The following is a 25159-nucleotide window of genomic DNA, read 5'->3' on the forward strand; positions in this document are numbered from 1 at the left end:
TACCTCATAAAACTTTCTTGAAAAATTAATTGGAATTCCTTTAATAAAGAAGTACTGTTACATGGATTTAAAGCAAACCCAGGAACAGTAATCACAGAATAGAAATTTTAAGATTCAAAATTGGGTTGAAATGCCATTTGGGTACTGTGGTTATTGGGACAATATTCTTTTAAACATTTTTATTTATGATTTGGATGTGAAATAACTATGAAAATGTGCAGATAGTCATGATGTGCTTTCTGCTTAAATGTAAGAGAAACAACTCAGAGAAGCTTAAGGATTAGGTGCACAGACAAGAAGTAAAAAAAAAAAAAAGTGATATATTATGCAAAAATACAACTGCAGGCCTGTGGAGAGAAATAATACACCAAGCAGACTGGCAACCTAAAAGGTTAGATAACACCTTAAAGACAATAAATAAGATAGGGTCTGCAAAGTGATTTGGCTTAAGAGAAAAAGGTGAGAGTATATTCAAGACCAGAAGCATGAGGTAATGCACAGATTATGTATACTCAAATGTCATATCAAAATTGGAAATTATATCCTCTTTCAGAATATATGGATTTACTATATGCATAGACATTGGAAGATGGTGGCGAAGTAGGAGAACCCTAGGCTCACCTTGTCTCATGAATACAACTAGATAATATCAGATCATCCTAAATACCCCAGATATTGACCTGAAGACAGGCAGAACAAACTCTAAAACTACAGGCAGAGAAGAGACTACATCAAAGAAATTAGAAAGTGTGGAGATGAAGTTTGGGAGAGAAATGGATGGTGGCCACTGCAGTGGGGAGGGAGCTATAGTCATGGAGAAGGGTAAGAGACAGGGGAGCATACAGGGGAACACATATGGAAAAAGAACACAGTTGGAATAGGCTTGGGAAGCAAGAGGGACTGAATTTTGTCAGTTATTGCAACCAGCAGGGTTAAAGCCTGGAGGTTTAAAACTCAGTGTGCTTGGTTGAGATAGAGCCCAGAGGACACTGGGGCTGCTCTAGGAGAGAGTGCAGGCAAACAACCTGCAGACACACAGCACGGAAACAGTGATATAAAGAGCATCAGGAGCACACATTGGGGAGGATATTTGCTTAACTTGGAGTATATCCCAGAGAGGCAACATTCATGGAGACACCCCACTGGGTATAAAGGAACTGACCGGTGCTTTATCCCTCTCTTATCCCTCAGCATAAGCACAGGGCCACCTTCAGTAAACAGTGCAGTGCCCACACTCACTATCTAACTTGCTTACACCAAACTTTGACCCTCCACAATCCAGAGGAACCACCATTCTCAGTCAGACCTAGTCACAGCATGGCAGGCCCCCTCCTCCAGAAGACCAGCCCAAACCCCTGCTCATACTGCATCTGCTGACAAGAGAGTATGTGGTGCCTCAGCTCTGGTGGCAGTGATGGCAGGTCTCATTTCACAAACAGAACAGGGCACACCTAGTTAAAATGCACCTCATTCAAACCAGGGACCAAACAGTGCCCACAACAGACAAAGAGAGCCTCTGCAGACAACTTGCCTAAAGGATAAAGCAGCCAGGACAAAACAGCAGAGCACAAACAACACACATTGGAGACACTCTTGTAAGTGCCAGGCCCTGGGGAACAGGAGACACCACACCAGAGGGTGCTCCAGGACCTCTTCTTCATAAGCCATTACCCTGAAGAACGGGAGATGTAGCTAACTTTCCTAACACACAGAAAGAGGCACAGAGACTTAGAAAAATGAGAAGACAGAAATTTATCCCAAATGGAAGAACAGGACAAGGCCATTGCCAGAGATCTAAGCAAAACAGATATGAGTAACATGCCTGATAGAGCACTTAAAGTAATGATCATAAAGATATTCACTGGACTTAAGAGTGGTAGACAAGAATGAGACCCTAACACAAAGATAAGGGATAAGAGCAGAGATAAAGGACTCAATAAATGAAATGAGAAACATGCCTGATGGAATGAACAGCAGAATGGAAGCATCAGGGGAACTAATTAGTGACCTAGAATATAGAGTACTGGAAACCAATCAGGCTGAACAAAAAGAGAGCAAAAAGAATTATGCAAAACAAGAATAGAGTTAGGACTCAGTGACTCCATCAAACATAATAACATTTGTATTATGGGAGTCCAGAAGAAGAGAAAGAAAAGAGGGCAGATAATTTATTTGAAGAGATAATAGCTAAAAACTAATCTAATCTGGGGAAGGTAACATATCCAGATCCAAGAGGCACAGAGAACAACAATCAAAATCAACAAAAGCAGATGTACAACCAAGACATTGTAATTAAATTGGCAAAATACAGTGATTAAAAAAAATAAGGCAGCAAGACCAAAGAAGACCATAACTTAAAAGGGAAAACACATAAGGCTAGCAGGAGAGTTTTCAACAGAAACTTTCCAAACTGTAAGGGACTGGCATGATATATTCAAAGTGCTGAATGGGAAAAATCTGTATCCAAAAATACTCTATCCAGCCAGACTGTCATTCAGAATAGAAGGAGAGATAAGGAGTTTCCCAGGCAAACAAACACTAAAGGAGTTCATGAGGACTAAATCAGCCCTGCAAGAAGTATTAAAGTGGACTCTTAGTGGAGAGAAGAGACCAAAAGTGAGAGTATAAAGGTAGGAAACAAAAAAGAAGTAACAGTGAATATTCTGGTAAAATATCAGTCAAGGGACTCACAAAATTAAACGATATAAAATAAATAACATATCCCTAAAACATGGGAAGAAGAGGAGAAAAGAATGGGTTCAAACTTAAACCACCATCAACTTAATAAACACTGCTATATGCAGAAGAGGTTGTATGTAAACCTAATGGTAACCATATGTCAAAACCCACTAATAAATATACAAAGTATGAAGAGAAAGACATCCAAAGATATAAATAAAGAAAATGAACAAAACATGAAAGAGAGAAATACAAGCAAGGATCAGAGAAAATCTTCAGAAATAACTACAAAACAAATAAACTGATAATACTTATCTATCAGTATTTACTTTGAATGTAAATGGATGAAATGCTCCAATCAAAAGACAAAGGCTAACAGAATGGATAAAAAAGAGATGCTTCTATATGCTGCCTACAAAAGACTCATTTCAGACCTAATGACACCAGCAGATTGAAAGCGTGGAGATGCAGAAACATCTATCATGCAGATGGATGTCAAAAGAAAGCCAGAGCAGGAATGTTTACATTGAACAAAGTAGATAGTAAAGATTATAACGAGACAAAGAAGGATACTACATAATCATAAAAGAGACAATCCAACAAGAAGATATAGCAGTTATAATATTTATGCAGTCAACATTGGGACACTTAAATACATAAAACAGTTAATAACAAACTTAAAGGAACTAATCAATAATATAATTATAGTAGGGAACTTTGCTACTCCACTTACATCAATGGAGAGATTATCTGAACAGAATATAAACAAGGTAATAATAGGTTTGAATGACACTTGGATCAGATGGATTTAACATATATATTCAGAACACTCCATCCTAAAACAGCAGAATACACCTTCTTTTCAAGTGCACATGGAACAGTCTTTAGAATAGATCACATCTTAGGCCACAAAACAAGCCTCAACAAATTGAAGATCAAAGTCATACCATCCATCTTTTTTGACCACAACACTATGAAACTAGAAGTCAACCTCAAGAAAAATTTGGAAAAACCACAATTATATGGAGGTTAAATAACATTCTACTGAACAATGAATGGGTCAATGTGGAAATTAAAGAAGAAATTAAAAAGTATGTGGAAACAAATGAAAATGAAAACACAATGGTCCAAAATCTTTGGGATACAGAAAGAGTGGTTCTAAGAAGAAAGTTTATAGCATTACAGGCTTACCTCAAGAAGCAAGGAGAATCTTAAGTAAACAACCTAACCTTACACCTAATGGAGTTAGAAAAAGAAAACAAACAAAATCTAAAGCCAGCAGATGGAAGGAAATAATAAATATTAGAGCAGAAATAAATGATATAGAAACTAAAAAAAAAGGGAAAAACAAAGCAAAACAACAATGAAACAGATCAGTGAAACCAAGAACTAGTTCTTTAAAAAAATCAATAAAATTAATAAACCTCTAGGCAGACCTATCAATAAAAAAAAAGAGAAAGAATCGGGGTGCCTGGGTGGCTCAGTCGGTTAAGCGGCCAACTTCGGCTCGGGTCATGATCTCGCGGTCCGTGAGTTTGAGCCCCGCGTCGGGCTCTGTGCTGACAGCTCAGAGCCTGGAGCCTGTTTCAGATTCTGTGTCTTCTTCTCTCTGAGCCTCCCCCATTCATGCTCTGTCTCTCTCTGGCTCAAAAATAAATAAACGTTAAAAAAAAATAAAAAAAAAAAGAAATAACTCAAATAAAATCACAAATGAGAGAGGAGAAATAACAACCAATGCCACAGAAAGGCAAATAACTATAATAGAATATTATGAAAAACTATGGGATAACAAATTAGACAACCTAGAAAACATGGATAAATACCCGGAAACATATCAACTAACAAAACTAAAACAGAAGAAATAGAAAATTTTAACAGAACAATAACCAGCAAACAAATGGAATCTGTAATCAAAAAAACTCCAAACCAAGAAAAGTCCAGGACCAGATAGCTTCACAGGCAAATTCTACTAAACATTAAAAGAAGAATTAATGCCTATTCTCTATTCCAAAAAATATAAAGGGAAGGAAAACTTCCCAATTCATTCTATGAGGCCAGCATTACCCTGATACCAAAACCAGGTAAAGACACCACTAAAAAAGAATACTATAGGCTAATATCATTGACATACATAGATGCAAAAATCCTCAAAAAATACTAGCAAACCAAATCCAATAATACATTACAAATATCATTCACCACAATCAAGTAGAATTTTTTCCTGGATTGCAAGGATGGGTCAATATTCACAAATCAATCAAGGTGATATCACATCACATCAATCAGAGAAATAAGAGATCATTTCAATAGATGGAGAAAAAGCATTTGACAAAATACCACATCCATTCATGATAAAAGCCCCAAGAAAGTTTAGGTTCAGAGGGAACATACCTCAATATACTAAAGGCCATATATGAAAAACCCACAGTTAACATTATCCTTAATGGGGAAAATCTGAGAGCTTCCCCCTAAGGTCAGGAACGCGACAAGGATGTCCACTCTCACCACTTTTATTCAACAAGTCCTAGCCACAGCAATGAGACAACAAAAAGAAAAGGCATCCAAATCAGAAAGGAAGAAGTCAAACTTTCACTATTTGTAGATGACATGGTACTATATGTAGAAAACCTGAAAGACTCCACCAAAATCCTGTTAGGTCTGATAAAAGAATTTAGTAAAGTCACAATACAAAATTAGTGTACAGAAATTTGTTGCATTTCTATCTACCAATAATGAAGTAGCAGAAAGAGAAATTAAGAAAACAATCCCATTTATAATTGCACTAAAAATAATTAGATACCTAGGAATGAACCTAACCAAAGAAATGAAAGACCTGTACTCTGAAAACTGGGAAACACTGATGAAAGAAAATCAAGATGACATAAAGAATTGGACATTCTATACTCATGGATTGGAAAAACAAATATTGTTAAAATGTCTATACTACCCAAAACAATCTACATATTTAATGCAATCCCTATAAAAATATCAACATTTTTAACAGAACTAGAACAATCTTAAGATTTGTATGGAACTATAAGACCTCAGATAGCCAAAACAATGTTGAAAAAGAAAAGGAAAGCTGGAGACATCACAATTCCAGACTTCAAGTTATATTACCAAGCTGTAGTAATCAAAACAGTATGATACACAAAAATAGACACATGGATCTATAGAACAGAATAGAAAACCCAGAAGTAAACCCACAACTATATGATCAATTATTCTTCAGCAAAGCAGGAAAGAATATTCAATGGGAAAAGGACAATCTCTTCAAGAAATGGTTTTGGGAAATATGGACAGCAACATCCTGGACTTTATTAAACCATACATAAAAATAAATTCAAAGTGTATTAAAGTAAGATTTCCTAAAACCATAAGAATCCTAGAAGAGAACACAGGCAGTAACCTCTTTGACATTAGCCATATCTTTCTAGATATGTTTTCTAAGGCCAGGGAAACAAAAGCAAAATAAAGTGTTGGGACTATATCAAAATTAAAAGTTTCTGCACAGTGAAGGAAACAATCAGAAAAACTAAACAGCAACCTTCAGAATGGGAGAAGATGTTTGCAAATGACATTATCTGATGAAGGGTTAGTATCCAAAATATATAAAGAACTTACACAACTCAATATGTAAAAAATAAATAATCCAATTAAAAATGGGTAGAAGACATGAACAGACATTTCTCCAAAGAAGACCTCCATCAATTTGGCCAACAGACACATGAAAACATGCTCAACATCACTCATCATCAGACAAATGCAAATCAAAACTACAATGGGATATCACCTCACATCTGTCAGAATTACTAAAATAAACAACACAGGAAATAAGTGTTGGCAAGGACGCAGAGAAAAAGGGGCACTTTTGCACTGTTGGTGGCAATGCAAACTAGTGCAGCCACTGTAGAAAACAGTAGGGAGTTTCCTCAAAAAGTTAAAAGTATATCTCTATGATTCAGCAATTGCACTACTAGGTACTTACTGGAAGAATGCAGAAACACTAATACAAAGTATATATGCACCCCTATGTGTATAGCATCCTTATTTACAATAGCCAAGACTTGGAGGCAGCCCCAGTGTCCATTGATTGATAAATGGATAAGGAAGATGTGATACACACACACACACACACACACACACACACACACACACACACACACAGAGGAATATTATTAAGCCATAAAAAAGTGAAATCTTGCCATTTGCAAAGACATGGATGAAGTTAGAGAGTATAATTATAAGTGGAGTAAGTCAGTGAGAGAAAGACAAATACCAAATGACTTCACTCATATGTGGAATTTAAGAAACAAAATGAGTAAAGGGAAAAAAAAGAGCAGCAAACCAAGAAACAGAGTCTGAGAACAAACTGATATTTACCAGATGGGAGGTACAAGGGGAGATGGTTGAAATAGGTGATGGAGATTAAGGAGCGCACTTGTGATCAGTACTGGGTGATATATGAAATTTTGAATGAGTGCATTTTATACCTGTAACTGGTATAACACTGTTTACCAACTGGAATTAAAATAAAAACTTAAAAATTCTTGCACATATCTGGACACTAATGATTGTTAGCATACTTGAAGGATTTTAAAAGAAAAAAAAATTATTCCAAGATATTTGGAGACCCAGGCATTCAGGATTGAATTAGAAAAGTCATACATTAGACCAAGGGTAGACTGAATTAGTATTATTTTTTCTATGAATATAATGTTAAATAGCTAACATTTATTGTCTACAACATGATAGATATTATATTAAATGTTTTAAATGTCCTTATTACTTTATTAAATAGTCACTGACCGTATGAGGAAATGGATGTTTAGGTTATAAGATTTACTCAAGATCAAACAATTCCTTGTGGCATAGATAGAATTCAAACACTTGTCCATTTTACTAGTATATACAATGTTATCCAATTTGTAATTAACAGATTATGTGTAGCTATGATATAACTATCAAGACAGGAAATCAATTTGAGTATTAACATAATAGAGGATTGTCATTTGTGATGAATATTCAGAGATATACAAACACAGTTTACCTTTTTGATAATGAAACTTTAAAATTTGGATTGACTTTGACTTACCTCTGAGATCTGCTCATGGTTTCCAACATTTTTTTCTATTACTTTTCTTGTTAACTTTATTCTGTTTCATATTTCCCTTCCGGATCAGTCCTCCAATTTACTCTTGGCTCTTCCTCTTTGTCCTCTTTTGAATGCTGCTTCAATATGCAGGCCTATTTCTACTTCTTGTTTAGGGTACTGTAATTCTTACCTTTCAACATGCTCCAGTCCCACATAGTACTTCCTGTCTATTTCAGTACCTAAGGAATATTTATCCTCCCTTTCTTCCTACCTTTAATTTTGAAAGTTGGGCATCCAAAATTGTAATGATCTTAAGTCTGTAAAATACATATTCAGGTGGATGGGATACCACTAAATAATGTATAGAAAAAATAATAAGTAGTAACTGAGTTCAGTAATATTAAAAACATCAGTTCAAGTAACTGTTTAGTGTATTTTCCAAAGTATAGATGCACTGACATTAAGCAATGTAGTGCTTAACAGATTGAACTGATTAGATATTTTATCCACAAATAAAACTTCATAATGTAGACTCACTAGATGTTGGTAGAACCTTTCTGAAATTGTTTTGATCAAAAATAAAATATCTCCAGACATTGCCAAATATCCCCTGGGTAAGCCCTGAGGGGTCAAAATCAGTACAAGTATAGATTAACATTCATTTTTATAAGAAATTCATTCAATTTAATTCCAGACTTTAGGAATTAATGAATTAGAGTCAGAGAAACAATACCATGTGAAAATATACAATTTCAATATGAATTACCATTAACCTATTCAGTTAAGTTTTAGGATATTAAGGGCTGTGAGCATCTGTTAGGCTTTATATAAAACAGCTTTGAAAATACCCAGATTGTTAATTTAGTTACTCTTAACCACTGATATATTTCCCACACTTAATAGACACCCAGTAGGAAATTAAACTGGGACGAGAGAACATAATGTAATGAAATAGTCCATGCACTTGGGGCCACAGAAAATAAAGTTACCCACTAGTACCATCTAAAGTAGCAAGACTTTTCTAATGTGAGGATCAGCTGTTTAATAAAAATGTCCAAACTTGGCTATATGTTGTAACTGGAGGAGGAAGTCAGACCAGACAGAATGCTGGAGGTGGCAAGCTTGCCCCAGATCAGTAGATTAACCAAACCAGGAATATAAACTGAGATAAAGTTTCTGTGCTGGAATCATCCATGTCTCTATTTTGTTGTTATATTTTTGTTTTCTCTTCACAGACTTCAGAATCCCTTAATCATAAAATTAACTTATATAACTGCCCTTTCAGATTAAGATCCAAGAGGAATATTCTGATAGCACCCTCTTATAGGAATTAAGGAGATCTATCCTTTACCAGACCTACAGATGTCTTCTTGTTCAAGGATGAATACACAGAAAAACTAAAATGAGACCTATCTATACAAAGATTCTACAAATAGAGAAAAATTTAGCAATAAGAGGCAGAATAACATTTCTGAGACAGATTTTCTGTGGTAAAAGCATGTAAATTTTATAGATTTTGAGTTATGTTTTCAATAAAATTCAAGATTGGATTTAATGAAACAAAAATGAAGATTAGATAAGATAATAAACTAATATATAAAGAGACCTAATTCTGAATAGGAAAAAATATAAGAAAATTTAAAATGCTGTATCAATTTTCAAGTTCAAAGAATGGAAGCCATACTGGAAAAAAAAAAAAAAGATATGGAGGAAACACTTTGAATCTTTTGTTCAGAATGTATAGGGAACGACAGATGAAAATAGAAGATTATATATATGGAGGTCAAAAACAGATCTGATACTCCAGTACTAACAATTTCCAAGGAAGATTCAGAAGAAATGGAACAGAAGAATTGTCATGCAGTCAGATGCCTAGGTGATTAATTAGGACAAAGCACCAAACCGAAAGTAATAACCAAGCCTTTATTTACTGAGACGGTACAAGCGAGAAGCAAAAAGAAGGTGAATCCGCAGTGTTCTATTATTCCCTACAGAATAGCACCAGGCAAGAGTCAGGTAGATGCAACGCAGATTGGGGGTGAGTGGGGTGACGGTGGAAATGTCACACTGCTGAGGAGCTCCAAGTGAAAGATTCCTGCTATTGCATAAAGGGGGGTGAGGACAGAGCAAAGGGCAAGGACTGGAAAAGAACCAAGTTAGAGTGGAGAAAAGTGCCTCACCCATTGCCCCCCATTAAGGAGGTCTTGGGGAAGTATTTAATAAAGGAGGAGGCACCTGAACTAGAAATGAAGATGTATATATGATCATAGCTGTCGGGGGAGAGGGGGGAGGAAACCTGAGTCCTTGACTGTAGCTCCTTCCCGAAAACGAATGCACTGACTATATGCACCAAGTGTAATATATGGAGAGCAGCATCCCCCATGAGGTCTGCCAAGCAAAGCCTTGTAATTGCCTATTATTGGATCTGAAAGATAGGATTTTGGTCTGGATCCAACTCCACATTGAATTATAATTTTAATAATCCCATAAAACACAGGAATAAAACAAGTTAGATAAAGTGAAGAAAAATCAGACCAACCCCAAACTTCTCAGCAACTTTTAATGCCAGAGAACAGGATAGTAGAGCAACAGCTGCAAAATTTTTAGGCAAAAATTCTTTTTTTTTTTTAATTTTTTTTTCAACGTTTATTTATTTTTGGGACAGAGAGAGACAGAGCATGAACGGGGGAGGGGCAGAGAGAGAGGGAGACACAGAATCGGAAACAGGCTCCAGGCTCTGAGCCATCAGCCCAGAGCCCGACTCGGAGCTCGAACTCACGGACTGCGAGATCGTGACCTGGCTGAAGTCTGATGCTTAACCGACTGCGCCACCCAGGCGCCCCTACAAATAATTTTAAAGTGCAGGAAAAAAAAAAAAAAGATATTCCACATACAGGGAAATTGAAATAAAGCAGGTTACAAATTATTTCAAAGTATATATTACATTTATTAAGGTAGTCATTTTTATTTTTTTTATTTTTTATTTTTTTTCAATATATGAAATTTATTGTCAAATTGGTTTCCATACAACACCCAGGGCTCATCCCAAAAGGTGCCCTCCTCAATACCCATCACCCACCCTCCCCTCCCTCCCACCCCCCATCAACCCCGTTTGTTCTCAGTTTCTAAGAGTCTCTTATGCTTTGGCTCTTGCTCCCACTCTAACCTCTTTTTTTTTTTTTTCCTTCCCCTCACCCATGGTTTCTCTTAAGTGTCTCAGGATCCACATAACAGTGAAAGCATATGGTATCTGTCCTTCTCTGTATGGCTTATTTCACTTAGCATCACACTCTCCAGTTCCATCCACGTTGCTACAAAAGGCCATATTTCATTCTTTCTCATTGCCATGTAGTACTCCATTGTGTGTATAAATCACAGTTTCTTTATCCATTCATCAGTTGATGGACATTTAGGCTCTTTCCACAATTTGGCTATTGTTGAGAGTGCTGCTATAAACATTGAGGTACAAGTGCTCCTATGCATCAGTACTCCTGTATCCCTTGGGTAAATTCCTAGCAGTGCCATTGCTGGGTCATAGGGTAGATCTATTTTTAATTTTTTGAGGAACCTCCACACTGTTTTCCAGAGTGGCTGCACCAATTTGCATTCCCACCAACAGTGCAAGAGGGTTCCGTTTCTCCACATCCTCTCCAGCATCTATAGTCTCCTGATTTGTTCATTTTGGACACTCTGACTGGCATGAGGTGATATCTGAGTGTGGTTTTGATTTGTAATTCCCTGATGAGGAGCGACGTTGAGCATCTTTTCATGTGCCTGTTGGCCATCCGGATGTCTTTAGACAAGTGTCTATTCATGTTTTCTGCCCATTTCTTCACTGGGTTATTTGTTTTTCGGGTGTGGAGTTTGGTGAGCTCTTTATACATTTTGTATACTAGCCCTTTGTCTGATATGTCATTTGCAAATATATTTTCCATTCCGTTGGTTGCCTTTTAGTTTTGTTGGTTGTTTCCTTTCCTGTGCAGAAGCGTTTTAACTTCACAAGGTCTCAGTAGTTCATTTTTGCTTTTAATTCCTTGCATTTGGGGATGTGTCAAATAAGAAATTGCTACGGCTGAGGTCAGAGAGGTCTTTTCCTGCTTTCTCCTCTAAGGTTTTGACGGTTTCCTGTCTCACATTCAGGTCCTTTATCCATTTTGAGTTTATTTTTGTGAATGGTGTGAGAAAGTGGTCTAGTTTCAACCTTCTGCATGTTGCTGTCCAGTTCTCCCAGCACCATTTGTTAAAGAGACTGTCTTTTTTCCACTGGATGTTCTTTCCTGCTTTGTCAAAGATGAGTTGGCCATACGTTTGTGGGTCTAGTTCTGGGGTTTCATTCTATTCCATTGGTCTATGTGTCTGTTTTGGTGCCAATACCATGCTGTCTTGATGATGACAGCTTTGTAGTAGAGGCTAAAGTCTGGGATTGTGATGCCTCCTGCTTTGGTCTTCTTCAAAATTATTTTGGCTATTCGGGGCCTTTTGTGGTTCCATATGAATTTTAGGATTGCTTGTTCTAGTTTCGAGAAGAATGCTGGTGCAATTTTGATTGGGATTGCATTGAATGTGTAGATAGCTTTGGGTAGTATTGACATTTTGACAATATTTATTCTTCCAATCCATGAGCACAGAATGTTTTTCCATTTCTTTATATCTTCTTCAGTTCCCTTCATAAGCTTTTTATAGTTTTCAGCATACAGATCTTTTACATCTTTGGTTAGATTTATTCCTAGGTATTTTATGCTTCTTGGTGCAATTGTGAATGGGATCAGTTTCTTTATTTGTCTTTCTGTTGCTTCATTGTTAGTGTATAAGAATGCAACTGATTTCTGTACATTGGTTTTGTATCCTGCAACTTTGCTGAATTCATGTATCAGTTCTAGCAGACTTTTGGTGGAGTCTATTGGATTTTCCATGTATAATATCATGTCATCTGCAAAAAGTGAAAGCTTGACTTCATCTTTGCCAATTTTGATGCCTTTGATTTCCTTTTGTTGTCTGATTGCTGATGCTGGCACTTCCAACACTATGTTAAACAACAGCAGTGAGAGTGGGCATCCCTGTCGTGTTCCTGATCTCAGGGATAAAGCTCTCAGTTTTTCCCTATTGAGGACGATGTTAGCTGTGGGTTTTTCAAAAATGGCTTTTATGATGTTTAAGTATGTTCCTTCTATCCCGACTTTCTCGAGGGTTTTTATTAAGAAAGGTTGCTGAATTTTGTCAAAGGCCTTTTCTGCATCGATTGACAGGATCATATGGTTCTTCTCTTTTCTTTTATTAATGTGATGTATCACGTTGATTGATTTGCAAATGTTGAACCAGCCCTGCATCCCAGGAATGAATCCCACTTGATCATGGTGAATAATTCTTTTTATATGCTGTTGAATTCAATTTGCTAGTATCTTATTGAGAATTTTTGCATCCATATTCATCAGGGATATTTGCCTGTAGTTGTCTTTTTTTACTGGGTCTCTGTCTGGTTTAGGAATCAAAGTAATACTGGCTTCCTAGAATGAGTCTGGAAGTTTTCCTTCCCTTTTTATTTTTTGGAATAGCTTGAGAAGGATAGGTATTATTTCTGCTTTAAACGTCTGGTAGAACCCCCTGGGAAGTGATCTGGTCCTAGACTCTTATTTGTTGGGAGATTTTTGATAACTGATTCAATTTCTTCGCTGGTTATGGGTCTGTTCAAGCTTTCTGTTTCTTCCTGTTTAAGGTTTGGAAGTGTGTGGGTGCTTAGGAATTTGTCCATTTCTTCCAGGTTGTCCAGTTTGTTGGCATACAATTTTTCATAGTATTCCCTGATAATTGCTTGTATCTCTGAGGGATTGGTTGTAATAATTCCATATTCATTCATGATTTTATCTATTTGGGTCATCTCCCTTTTCTTTTTGAGAAGCCTGGCTAGAGGTTTATCAATTTTGTTTATTTTTTCAAAAAAACAACTCTGGGTTTCGTTGATCTGCTCTACAGTTTTTTTTAGATTCTATATTGTTTATTTCTGCTCTGATCTTTATTATTTCTCTTCTTCTGTTGGGTTTAAGCTGCCTTTGCTTATTTCCTTTAGGTGTCCTGTTAGATTTTGTATTGGGGATTTTTCTTGTTTCTTGAGATAGGCCTGGATTGCAATGTATTTTCCTCTCAAGACTGCCTTTGCTGCATCCCAAAGCGTTTGGATTGTTGTATTTTCATTTTCATTTGTTTCCATATATTTGTTTATTTCTTCTCTAATTGCCTGGTTGACCCACTCATTCTTTAGTAGGGAGTTCTTTAACCTCCATGCTTTGGAGGTTTTCCAGACTTTTTCCTGTGGTTGATTTCAAGCTTCATAGCACTGTGGTCTGAAAGTGTGCATGGTATGATTTCAATTCTTGTATACTTATGAAGGGCTGTTTTGTGACCCAGTATGTGATCTATCTTGGAGAATGTTCCATGTGCACTCCAGAAGAAAGTATATTGTGTTGCTTTGGGATGCAGAGTTCTAAATATATCTGTCAAGTCCATGTGATCCAATGTCTCATTCAGGGCCCTTGTTTGTTTATTGACCATGTGTCTAGATGATCTATCCATTTCTGTAAGTGGAGTGTTAAAGTCCCCTGCAATTACCACCATTCTTATCAATAAGGTTGCTTATGTTTGTGAGTAATTGTTTTATATATTTGGGGGCTCCCATATTCGGCACATAGACATTTATAATTATTAGCTCTTCCTGATGGATAGACCCTGTAATTATTATATAATGCCCTTCTTCATTTCTTGTTACAGCCTTTAATTTAAAGTCTAGTTTGTCTGATATAAGTATGGCTACTCCAGCTTTCTTTTGACTTCCAGTGGCATGATAAATAGTTCTCCATTCCCTCACTCTCAATCTGAAGGTGTCGTCAGGTCTAAAATGAGTCTCTTGTAGACAGCAAATAGATGGGTCTTGTTTTTTAATCCATTCTGATACCCTATGTCTTTTGATGGGCGCATTTAATCCATTTACATTCAGTGTTATTATAGAAAGATATGGGTTTAGAGTCATTGTGATGTCTGTATGTTTTATGTTTGTAGCGATGTCTCTGGTACTTTGTCTCACAGGATCCCCCTTAGGATCTCTTGTAGGGCTGGTTTAGTGGTGACGAATTCCTTCAGTTTTTGTTTGTTTGGGAAGACCTTTATCTCTCCTTCTATTCTAAATGACAGACTTGCTGGACAAAGGATTCTCGGCTGCATTTTTTTCCTGTTCATCACATTGAAGATCTCCTGCCATTCCTTTCTGGCCTGCCAAGTTTCAGAAGAGAGATCGGTCATGAGTCTTATAGGTCTCCCTTTATATGTTAGAGCACGTTTATCCCTCGCTGCTTTCAGAATTTTCTCTTTATCCTTGTATTTTGCCAGTTTCACTATGATATGTCGTGTAGAAGATGGATTCAAGTTACGTCTGAAGGGAGTTCTCTGTGCCTCTTGGATTTCAGTGCCTTTTTCCTTCCCCAGATCAGGGAAGTTCTCAGCTATGATTTCTTCAAGTACACCTTCAGCACCTTTCTCTCTCTCTCTTCCTCCTCTGGAATACCAATTATGCGTAGATTATTTCTCTTTAGTGCATCACTTAGTTCTCTAATTTTCCCCTCATATTCCTGGATTTTTTTATCTCTTTTTCTCAACTTCCTCTTTTTCCATAATTTTATCTTCTAGTTCACCTATTCTCTCCTCTGCCTCTTCAATCTGAGCTGTGGTCATTTCCATTTTATTTTGCAACTCGTTTATCACATTTTTTAGCTCCTCCTGACTATTTCTTAGTCCCTTGATCTCTGTAGCAAGAGATTCTCTGCTGTCCTCTATACTATTTTCAAGCCTAGCGATTAATTTTATGACTATTATTCTAAACTCACTTTCTGTTTATATTGTTTAAATCCTTTTTGATCAGTTCGTTAGCTGTTGTTATTTCCTGGAGATTCTTTTGAGGGGTATTCTTCCCTTTGGTCATTTTGGATAGTCCCTGGAGTGGTGTGGAACTGCAGGGCACTTCCCCTGTTCTGTCTTGAATAACTCCCGTTGGTGGGTGGGGCCACAGTCAGACCTGATGTCTGATCCCAGCCCTCGCTGGGGCCACAGTCAGACTGGTGTGTGCCTTTTCTTTCCCTCTCCTAGGGGCGGGATTCATTGTGGGGTCCTGGCCGGTCTGGGGTACTTGCACACTGCCAGGCTTGTGGTGCTGGGGATCTGGCGTATTAGCTGGGGTGGATAGGCAAGGTGCACGGGGGGCCTGAGGGGCAGGCTAAGCTCACTTCTCTTCAGGTGATCCACTTCGGGAGGGGCCCTGAGGCAGTGGGAGGGAGTCATACCCGCCACCGGAGTTGTGGCTCTGCAGAAGCACAGTGTTGGGTGTTTGCGTGGTGCAAGCAAGTTCCCTGGCAGGAACTGGTTCCCTTTGGGATTTTGGCTGGGGAATGGGCGAGGGAGATGGCGCTGGTGAGCGCCTTTGTTCCCCGCCAAACTGAGCTCTGTCATCCCAGGGCTCAGCAACTCTCCCTCCCATTGTCCTCCAGCTTTCCCGCTCTCTGAGCAGAGCTGTTAAGGTACAACCTTCCAGGTGTTAAGTCCCACTTGCTGGCTGTGCGAACACAGTCCGTCTGGCCCCTCTGCTTTTGCAAGCCAGACTCAGGGTCTCTTCTTGGACGGCAGGCCACCCCTCCGCCCCGGGCTCCCTCCCACCAGTCTGTGTAGGGCGCACCGCCTTGCTGCCCTTCCTACCCTCTTCTGTGGGCCTCTCGTCTGCGCTTGGCTCTGAAGACTCTGTTCTGCTAGTCTTCTGGCAGTTTTCTGGGTTATTTAGGCAGGTGTAGGTGGAATCTAAGTGATCAGGATGCGGTGAGCCCAGCGTCCTCCTACGCCGCCATCTTCAACACTCTCTCAAGGTAGTCATTTTTAATTGAAAAAGGATATAATCACCAATGAAGATATAACTATTATATACAGTTGACTCTTGACCAATGCAGGGGTTAGGGACATAGACCTCCTGTGCAGTCAAAAATCCACATTGTAACTTCTGAGTCCCCCAAAAATTAATAAATAAATACCTACTATTGACCGGAAGCGTTACCAATAACATAAACAGTTGATTAACACATATTTTCTATTTTATATGTATTAAATAATATATTCTTACAATAAAGTATGCTAGCAGAAAACGTTAAGAAATTCATTGGGGCGCCTGGGTGGCGCAGTCGGTTAGGCGTCCGACTTCAGCCAGGTCACGATCTCGCGGTCCGTGAGTTCGAGCCCCGCGTCAGGCTCTGGGCTGATGGCTCAGAGCCTGGAGCCTGTTTCCGGTTCTGTGTCTCCCTCTCTCTCTGCCCCTCCTCCGTTCATGCTCTGTCTCTCTCTGTCCCAAAAATGAATAAACGTTGAAAAAAAAAAAAAAAGAAATTCATAAGTTAGGGAAAATACATTTAAATTATTGTACTGTATGTTTATGCTATCTGTTTATAAGACGAATTGTCTGTCAGTACCTACATCAATATTGTCTTATATGCTACAAAACACTGTAGATGTTATACGTATTACTAACACTAGACATCAAACATGAAAGGACAATGTGAAAAAGAAATTCATATTTATTTACAGGTATAACAATTCATGCATTGGTAATGAACAAGCAGTAATATGATTACTTTTATGTTTGCCTAGTATGATCATACAATTGCCTCATGGCAGCTTAGCCTATACAATGATGAATGAATTGTTATAAAATTTTTATGCCATACAGTATTATAGTTATATTCATAATACAATATTGGGAACACTCTTACATTAAAAAAACTTATCTATGATCAAAGGCTAATGCTCATTTTCTCCTATCATAAGAGACAGGGGCATATTGTATGATAATGTAATTCTTTAAAAGCAAAGATATAAAACAGTAAGAAAGACAACACATTACTAATTTCATATTAAATATCACTCACCTCATGCCCATGTAAGGATAGGCTATCCACTTCCAGACAAGTCTTGCACACAATCTTCTACATGATGAATACTTAGGCAGTGATGAAGATGATACAGAACATCTCATACAATTCTTGCAATAAAGTTATTAGATTTTAGCATAAGAATGCTTATAAACAAACACAACAGATGAATTTATCAACTGTCCAGTGGGATGATTATTCACTATTCATTAAGTAGAAGGGAATCATGATAAAGGTCTTCGTTTTTGTCTTCATGCTGAGTAGGCTGAGGAAGAGGAGGAAGAGAAGGGATTGGCCTTGCTGTCTTAGGAGTGGCAGAGGTTTAGGCGGTAGAAAGGGAAGCAGGAGAGGGAGGCATATCTGGTGTAATTTCATGGAGATACATTGTAATTTCTATCTGACTTTTTGCTTTTCCATGTTTCTAAAAATGTTTCTATATGTTGCCAATCCTTCTTTCACCAATTGCTTTAGTTTCAGTGCCCATATCATAGAAAGGTCCATTGTCATAAAAGAAGGAAAAGAAGTCCTGAATACTCAGAGCCCTTCTGTCAGATTGTCTGATTTCAGTTTGTTTTCTGGTACTGATTTTTCTACATCTTTTTCTCATTGCTGGCACTGGTCCATAAGTTCTCATCTCTATCAAGTTGTCTTCTGTAATTTCCTATGGTATGGTGTTTATTAGCTCTTGAATTTCTCCAAGATCTGTGTCTTCACCCCCCAACTTTTTTGCCATATCCAAAATCTCTTTCATGATTTCATGATTGGTGAAACACAGTTTTCTGCAGCAGATATTGTTTGGGGTTTGATGGCTTTCACGGCTTTTTCTACTAACAATGATAGTAATTTCAATTGTGTAATCCTTCCAGACTTGCATGATTTTCTTTCTATCAGTGCTCTCTTCCATAGTGTTGATAATCTTTTCCATACAGTACTGTGTGTAATTAGCCTTTTAAATGTCCTCATGACACCCTTATCTAGAGGCTAAATTAGAGGCATTGTGTTTGGATGTGAGTAGACTACTTTGATGCCTTTGGTATTGAATTCATAGGGTTCAGGGTGGCCAGCAGCATTGTCCAATATCAAAAGAACTTTGAAAAGTAGTCCCTTACTGGCATGGTACTTCCTGAATTTAGGGACAAGGCATCAATAGAACCAATCCAAAGAAAGGGCTCTCATTGTTTAGGCCATCTTGTGCAACCAAAAGACTGACAGCTGGTATTTATCTTTTCCTTTCAAGGCTTGGCAGTTAGCAGCTTTATAGATCAGGCAGTCCTGATCGTAAGCCCAACTGCATTTGTTAACCAATTTCCTCCTGCTCACTTATCTCACTTGCTAATAATGTCCTATATGGCATTTCTCCCCCCACCCCTGCAGAATAGGGCACTTTCATCTGCATTAAATACTTGTTCAGGCATATATCTTTTCACCTCAATGATTTCTGTAATGGTATCTGGGAACTCATCTACTGCCACATGGTTAGCAGAAGCTGCCTCTCCTGTTAACCTTGACATTTTTTAAGCTAAACCTCTTTCTAAAATTATCAAACCATCCTTGGCTGGCATTAAGTGCTCTAGCTTTAGATCTGTCACCTTCCTTTTGCTTTAAGTTGTCATATAGCTTTTTATGGAATCATATTAGATTCTATAGATATGCCTTTCTTATAGCCATCCTGCACCCACATAAAAGCTTCATTTTCAATGAGATAAAAATATATTTCACAAAAAGCATAAGGTTTTCATGCCTGCTAGTACAGCTGCAGTGAAACCCTCGCGATTTTCATTTTGTTTTTCTTTTTTTCTTTTTCTTTTTTTTTACAGTGGTTCTTACATGGAATTCATTTATCTTAGAATGGTGGGCAACTACAGCCGAAGATCACAATCTTCAGTACATATCAAGCAATTCAACTTTTTCTTGTATGTCATGAAATTTGTCTGCTTCTTGGGAGCACTGCCAACATCACTAATGGCACTTCATATGGGTCTCATAGTGTTATTCAAGGTTTACAGTACTGCAGTAAACACAAAAACTACATGAGAACTGCAAGAGATCACTTTTTATTGCAATATGCAGTTTAGTGGAGGGACAAACTGCTCATGTGGAGATGATTAGCATCATACCGTGTTTTAAGCATATACTTGCAACACTTGAGCTCACCACAATAGCAATAGGAGGTGGCTATGAAATTACAGTAGTTCAGTATGTACTACAGTTAATTTTATGGAGTTATGATTTAATACTGCATCTTTGTTTGTTTACATTTCTCTTGACTGCAAATAGTGCCATATACAGTCTGCAAGTGTATGTGTAAGTTTTGATATTTAAAATAAGTATATTTATATTTTTATACAATGTTATACACACATATGCTGTAGCATCAAGATATAGAAAGCAAAATGTTTTAGACACTGAAAGGGAAATAAGCTGAAACACAATGGTAGAAAGATACTTCAAGTAGACCAAAAAGTAAGAATGAGACGATCTGAATATTTTTCCTTTTATGGATTGTGCTTTTGGCTGAAGTCCAAGATCTCTTCACTTAAGCTAGATCCCAAAGACTTTCTTTTTTTTTTCTAAGAGTTTTATGGTTTTTATGTTTTACATTATTTTTTTAAATCAATTTTGAGCTAATTTTTGTATATGGTGTGAGATTTTTTTTTTTTACTTTTTTTTTTTAAATTTGTTTTTTAACGTTTATTTATTTTTGAGACAGAGAGAGACAGAGCATGAACGGGGGAGGGTCAGAGAGAGGGAGACACAGAATCTGAAACAGGCTCCAGGCTCTGAGCTGTCAGCACAGAGCCCGACGCGGGTCTCGAACTCACGGACCGTGAGATCATGACCTGAGCCGAAGTCAGCCGCTTAACCAACTGAGCCACCCAGGCGCCCCATTTTTTCACTTTTTTAAGATAAAATAAAATTTTAACTTTTGCCCATAGAAACACATGGATATTTTAAATAGCAATAAATGGAATTGATAAGGGTGTAAAAAAGGACACATAGAGTAGTTGGGAATATACATTGATGAAAACAAATGTGATTCAATATTTGCATATCTTGGGATTTATCCAGAGATAAATAATCATAGATATATACAAAAATACATATAGAATAGAGTTGACTGAAGTGTTGTTGCAGGAAAACACTGGAAACAATCTACATGTCTAGTATCAAGATGACTGATTAGTAGAATAAAATACACCAAGTTTAGAATTATGTGTAGTCATGTGAAAATGTTCACAATCTATTAGATGAAAAACAGGTTACAAAACATTAAGCACAATATGTTAATAGTATAGAGATTGCAAGTGATTTTTATTTTCTTCTTTGTGTTTTTTCCTAAATATTAAGTAAAGCATAGAACAGTTTAATGTTTTGTTGTGGTTACTATTTATTACTGTCTTAATTAGTTTTTCTTTCATGACTTTAAAAGTATTGCAGAATTTTAAAGTTGTTTTTATGAAGAGGAAAAGTATATAACAGACTATATCTCTGAGTTTATAATGAAAGTTATTAAAATATATATTAATTTAAATATATACACATAAAACTTTAAGTATAAAATAAATATGCTGCTATGTACTGTAGTAAAAGATTTTTTTATCACTAAATTTTAGGAAAGAAAAAAGATACGAGAAAATTGCCTCATGGTTGCTATTTTTAAGGGAAGAAACCTAATACCTGCAATTTCTTTCTTAGAAAGATAGCTCAGGGCTTATTATTAAAACTAACTACTTTATTACTTAAAAAAAATTTTTAACGTTTGTTTATTTTTGAGACAGAGACAGAGCACAAGCAGGGAGAGGGGCAGAGAGAGAGGGAGACACACAGAATCTGAAATAGGCTTCAGGCTTAGAGCTGTCAACACAGAGCCTGACACAGGGCTTGAACTCATGGACTGCAAGATCATAACCTGAGACCTCAGCTCAACCAACTGAGCCACCCAGGCAACCAACTACTTTATTACTTAAAAAAAAAAAAAATTCTTACTTTATTCAAGCTGAGTCATTGATTCCCTTTTAACTACTGTAACTAAGATTTTAGATTAGCTTCTATTGTATCACTCTATTATGAAGAAGAAAAGTCACTCATTATTTTCATAGCAAAACTGGTGGGGCAAAGGGGCAATGGTACAAGAAATATGCTAAAAATATAGAGGCCCTCAATAAAGAGAAAGATGGTCTATTCCAGTTGTTACAAGAGTACATCTAGGTTATTAAGCAGGTTTACTTTTCATCTTTATTCAAGATAAAGCTACTTTATCAAATTGAGTCATACACTTCATAAGGTAATCCTGATTACCAAATAACTTTTTTCTCTACTGTATCTTTCAAAAAGATAAATACAAAGAAAACATCTCAGATTCTAAGGTGGTTAATGAAGGACTTTGATAGCTAAGTAATTTAAATCTCTGTATAAGTCTATTAAAAGAAAAAATATATCATTGTATGTGTGTATTGTATTTTCTCACAGATGAATGCATACACATATGTTATAAATGAGACAAATAGATTATGTTTCATGATTTCTGTTTTGTAACATGGCCCTAAAATTAAGGAATAAGAATTGTAATGAATAATGTTTGTTTAGAACAGCTTTTCTAATTCTTGAGAGGAAAGGAGGAAAAAAGCAAATTTCAAGGATTTCCATTTCTTATAGATTGGATAATATATAGAATATATTGACAGTATTTTATTGATATATAGAAGTTCATAATACTGTAACAACGCAGTTTATTCATAGATTGAAGTATGTGCTACTACAGGTAGATGTGAAGTAGGCTTATTATTCTTTTGTACACTTAAAATGTTTTAGTGAGTCTAGATCTTTTCAAGGTCCATTTAATACAGAGCCTGTGTGTACTTCTCAGCCATCTTCTTAAAAATGTAGAATTATGCTGGACACTCATGGATATTTAAAAATTGCCTTCTTGGTATGTTTGAAGGGCACATATGAACTAATTATGAGAGTCTGGCAATAAATTATAGTAAATGTCTTCAGTATTAAACATATTGAACTCCATCTAAATGAATCATAAGTTTTTTTTTTCTCTTAGATAATTTCTCAACTTTCTTGACACATCTCTAGTCTCCTTTTTTAGCATTCTCACTATTTTTTTCATATACCATGTGCTGAATTAACTAAAATGAAGACGAATTGTTTCTTAATGCTTTTTCCACTGCCTCCATTTAGAATGCTATGTCCTCAACTTTTCACTACTGTCTTCACTTGTTGAAATTCTGCAACAATAGTGGAATTTTAAATGGAAAAATTTTGTATCTTAGTGTTTATATGTTGAAATTGCATTTTCATTAAATTGGATCAAATGTAAAATAGCTTTCTCTTCCTCTGTATGATCTTAAATAACACTTTTTCCACTCAGTTGTTATGAAATTATACAGAATCATAACGTAAATGAGTTCTACAGAAACTTCTACCATTAGCGTCCAGAAAGTTTTTCAGTAGTGTTACTTATATTTTAAAGATAATTTGCAATCAGAATAATAGGTAAAAACTTTGAGCTTTTCTAAATAGAACAAAAATTACTAATGTTTGAGTATTTATTGCCTTCCTTTTCCCAAGTCCATTAAAAGGATTCTACTTAGTTTCTTTCCTTCCCTTGACTTCTAAAAGGCTTCATTTAAGTCCCAAGCAATTTGGGGATTCTGTTAGTCCAGATGGGAAGGAAAGAAAAGGGTGAGAGAGTAATTTCTGTGGCAGTTTTATAGAGAGGGAATCTGGGGAAACTGGGGTGTGAGGGGAAGGTACATAGAAGAAAGAGGGATATATGTATGTATGTGTGTGTGTGTGTGTGTGTGTGTGTATATATATATATATATATATATATATATATATATATATATATAAAGCTTATTTCTTTATTTTGAGAGAGAGTGCATACACATAAGTGGGGGAGGGGCAGAGAGAGAGGGAGAGAGAGAATCCCAGGCAGGCTCCGTGCTGTCACTCTGGAGCCCAATGCAGGGCTTGATCCCATGAACCGCGAGATCATATTCTGAGCTGAACCCAAGAGTTGGATGCTTAACCAAATGAGCTACTCAGGTGCCCCAGAAAGAAGGATTTTTAAAAGTATTGTTCAAGAAATGACAATAAAGAATGTAAGTTATTATTTTTTTTATTAGAGAGAGAACATGCAAGCAGAGGAGAGGGACAGAGAGAGAAGGAGAGAGAGAATCTTAAGCTGACTCCATGCTCAGTGTGGAGCCCAACACAAGGTTTGATCCCACAATCCTGGGATCATGACCTAAACCGAAATCAAGAGTTGGATGCTCAACCAGCTGAGCCACGAGGTGCCCCAAGAATTTAAGTTATTTTGGGATTAGTTTTCAGTTGCCATCAGGTTCCCCTGATCACAACACAGCTTGATATGAGACAACATGGGTGAAAAATTTAATAAAACTGGGAAGTGTCAACAGTTGTATATTCACAATTGAGATGGGAATATGAGGGCAGGAGAATACAATCTAATCTGCAAGTGGAAGTTACTGCCTTCCACTTTTTTTCCACATTCATTTTTGTTGTTTTTAATTTTTGTTCATCAAGAGATGCTATTTTATTCCATTAAAGAACAAGTTATGTAGCTGATTTGTGATCTACCACTTTTTATCATATGAATAACAATTACACTTATTTTTTCTCCTCTGGGGCATTGAATTTTATGTTGGCTTGGGGGAAAGGAACATAAGAAGGAGAAGTGGAGTAAAATTTGATCCAGTATGTCTTTCACTATGAAACAAACTTGGCAAATTCATAGTTTTTCTCTTTTTGACCTATCCTCCATCATATTTTACTTTATACTGTTAGCTAAAGTTTCTTTTTTAGTTTGTCAGTTCCTCTTACTGGAAATGCAGGAAACTGTCTTTAAAGTAACCACATGTTAGATCAAGTTCTTCAAGATTTTAATGATATCAATCAACTTGGCAGTTGTTTTTTTCTCTTTTAGCCTTATTTATTGTCTTAATACTCTAAATTTATCAAGGCACAACTGGTAAAAAGATTCCTAGAATATCCTTGACATAATAACTTGTAAGAGAATGGTCTTCAGTATTATCTGTATATGTAGTATAACCATAACATCACATCCTGTTGCTATACATAAGTTTCCAAAACTAAAGGAAAAAGGAAGAAAAATGTTTATAGACTATCACTGACACCTCATATATTTTTTAAAGAATATTCTTTTATTTGACTGGGTTCTTTCATTAGCAACATTTTTGGCATCATCTAGTTTAAAACACCTGACGTTACTTTAGAGCAGAATTAATTGGTCATGTAGGAAAAATGATCTCTTGGGGCTTTTCAGATGGAATCTACAATGTAAGACCCATCTTTCATAGATTAGACAGATGGATTATCAATGTTTTGTTTACATTCTATGAAAACAGAAATTGGAAAAAGTAAATTGAAAATGTAGAGG

At 36.6% G+C, this 25159-nt stretch overlaps 1 protein-coding gene across 3 annotated transcripts in view; it reads left to right on the top strand.

Moving 5' to 3' along the window:
* The window catches only part of PHYHIPL (phytanoyl-CoA 2-hydroxylase interacting protein like), an 88012-nt gene that overhangs the window by 39722 nt on the left and 23131 nt on the right, over positions 1 to 25159 (top strand). The window lies entirely within an intron of this gene.

This window comes from Leopardus geoffroyi, chromosome D2 (genome assembly GCF_018350155.1).
Source record: "Leopardus geoffroyi isolate Oge1 chromosome D2, O.geoffroyi_Oge1_pat1.0, whole genome shotgun sequence".
Lineage (NCBI taxonomy): Eukaryota > Metazoa > Chordata > Mammalia > Carnivora > Felidae > Leopardus > Leopardus geoffroyi.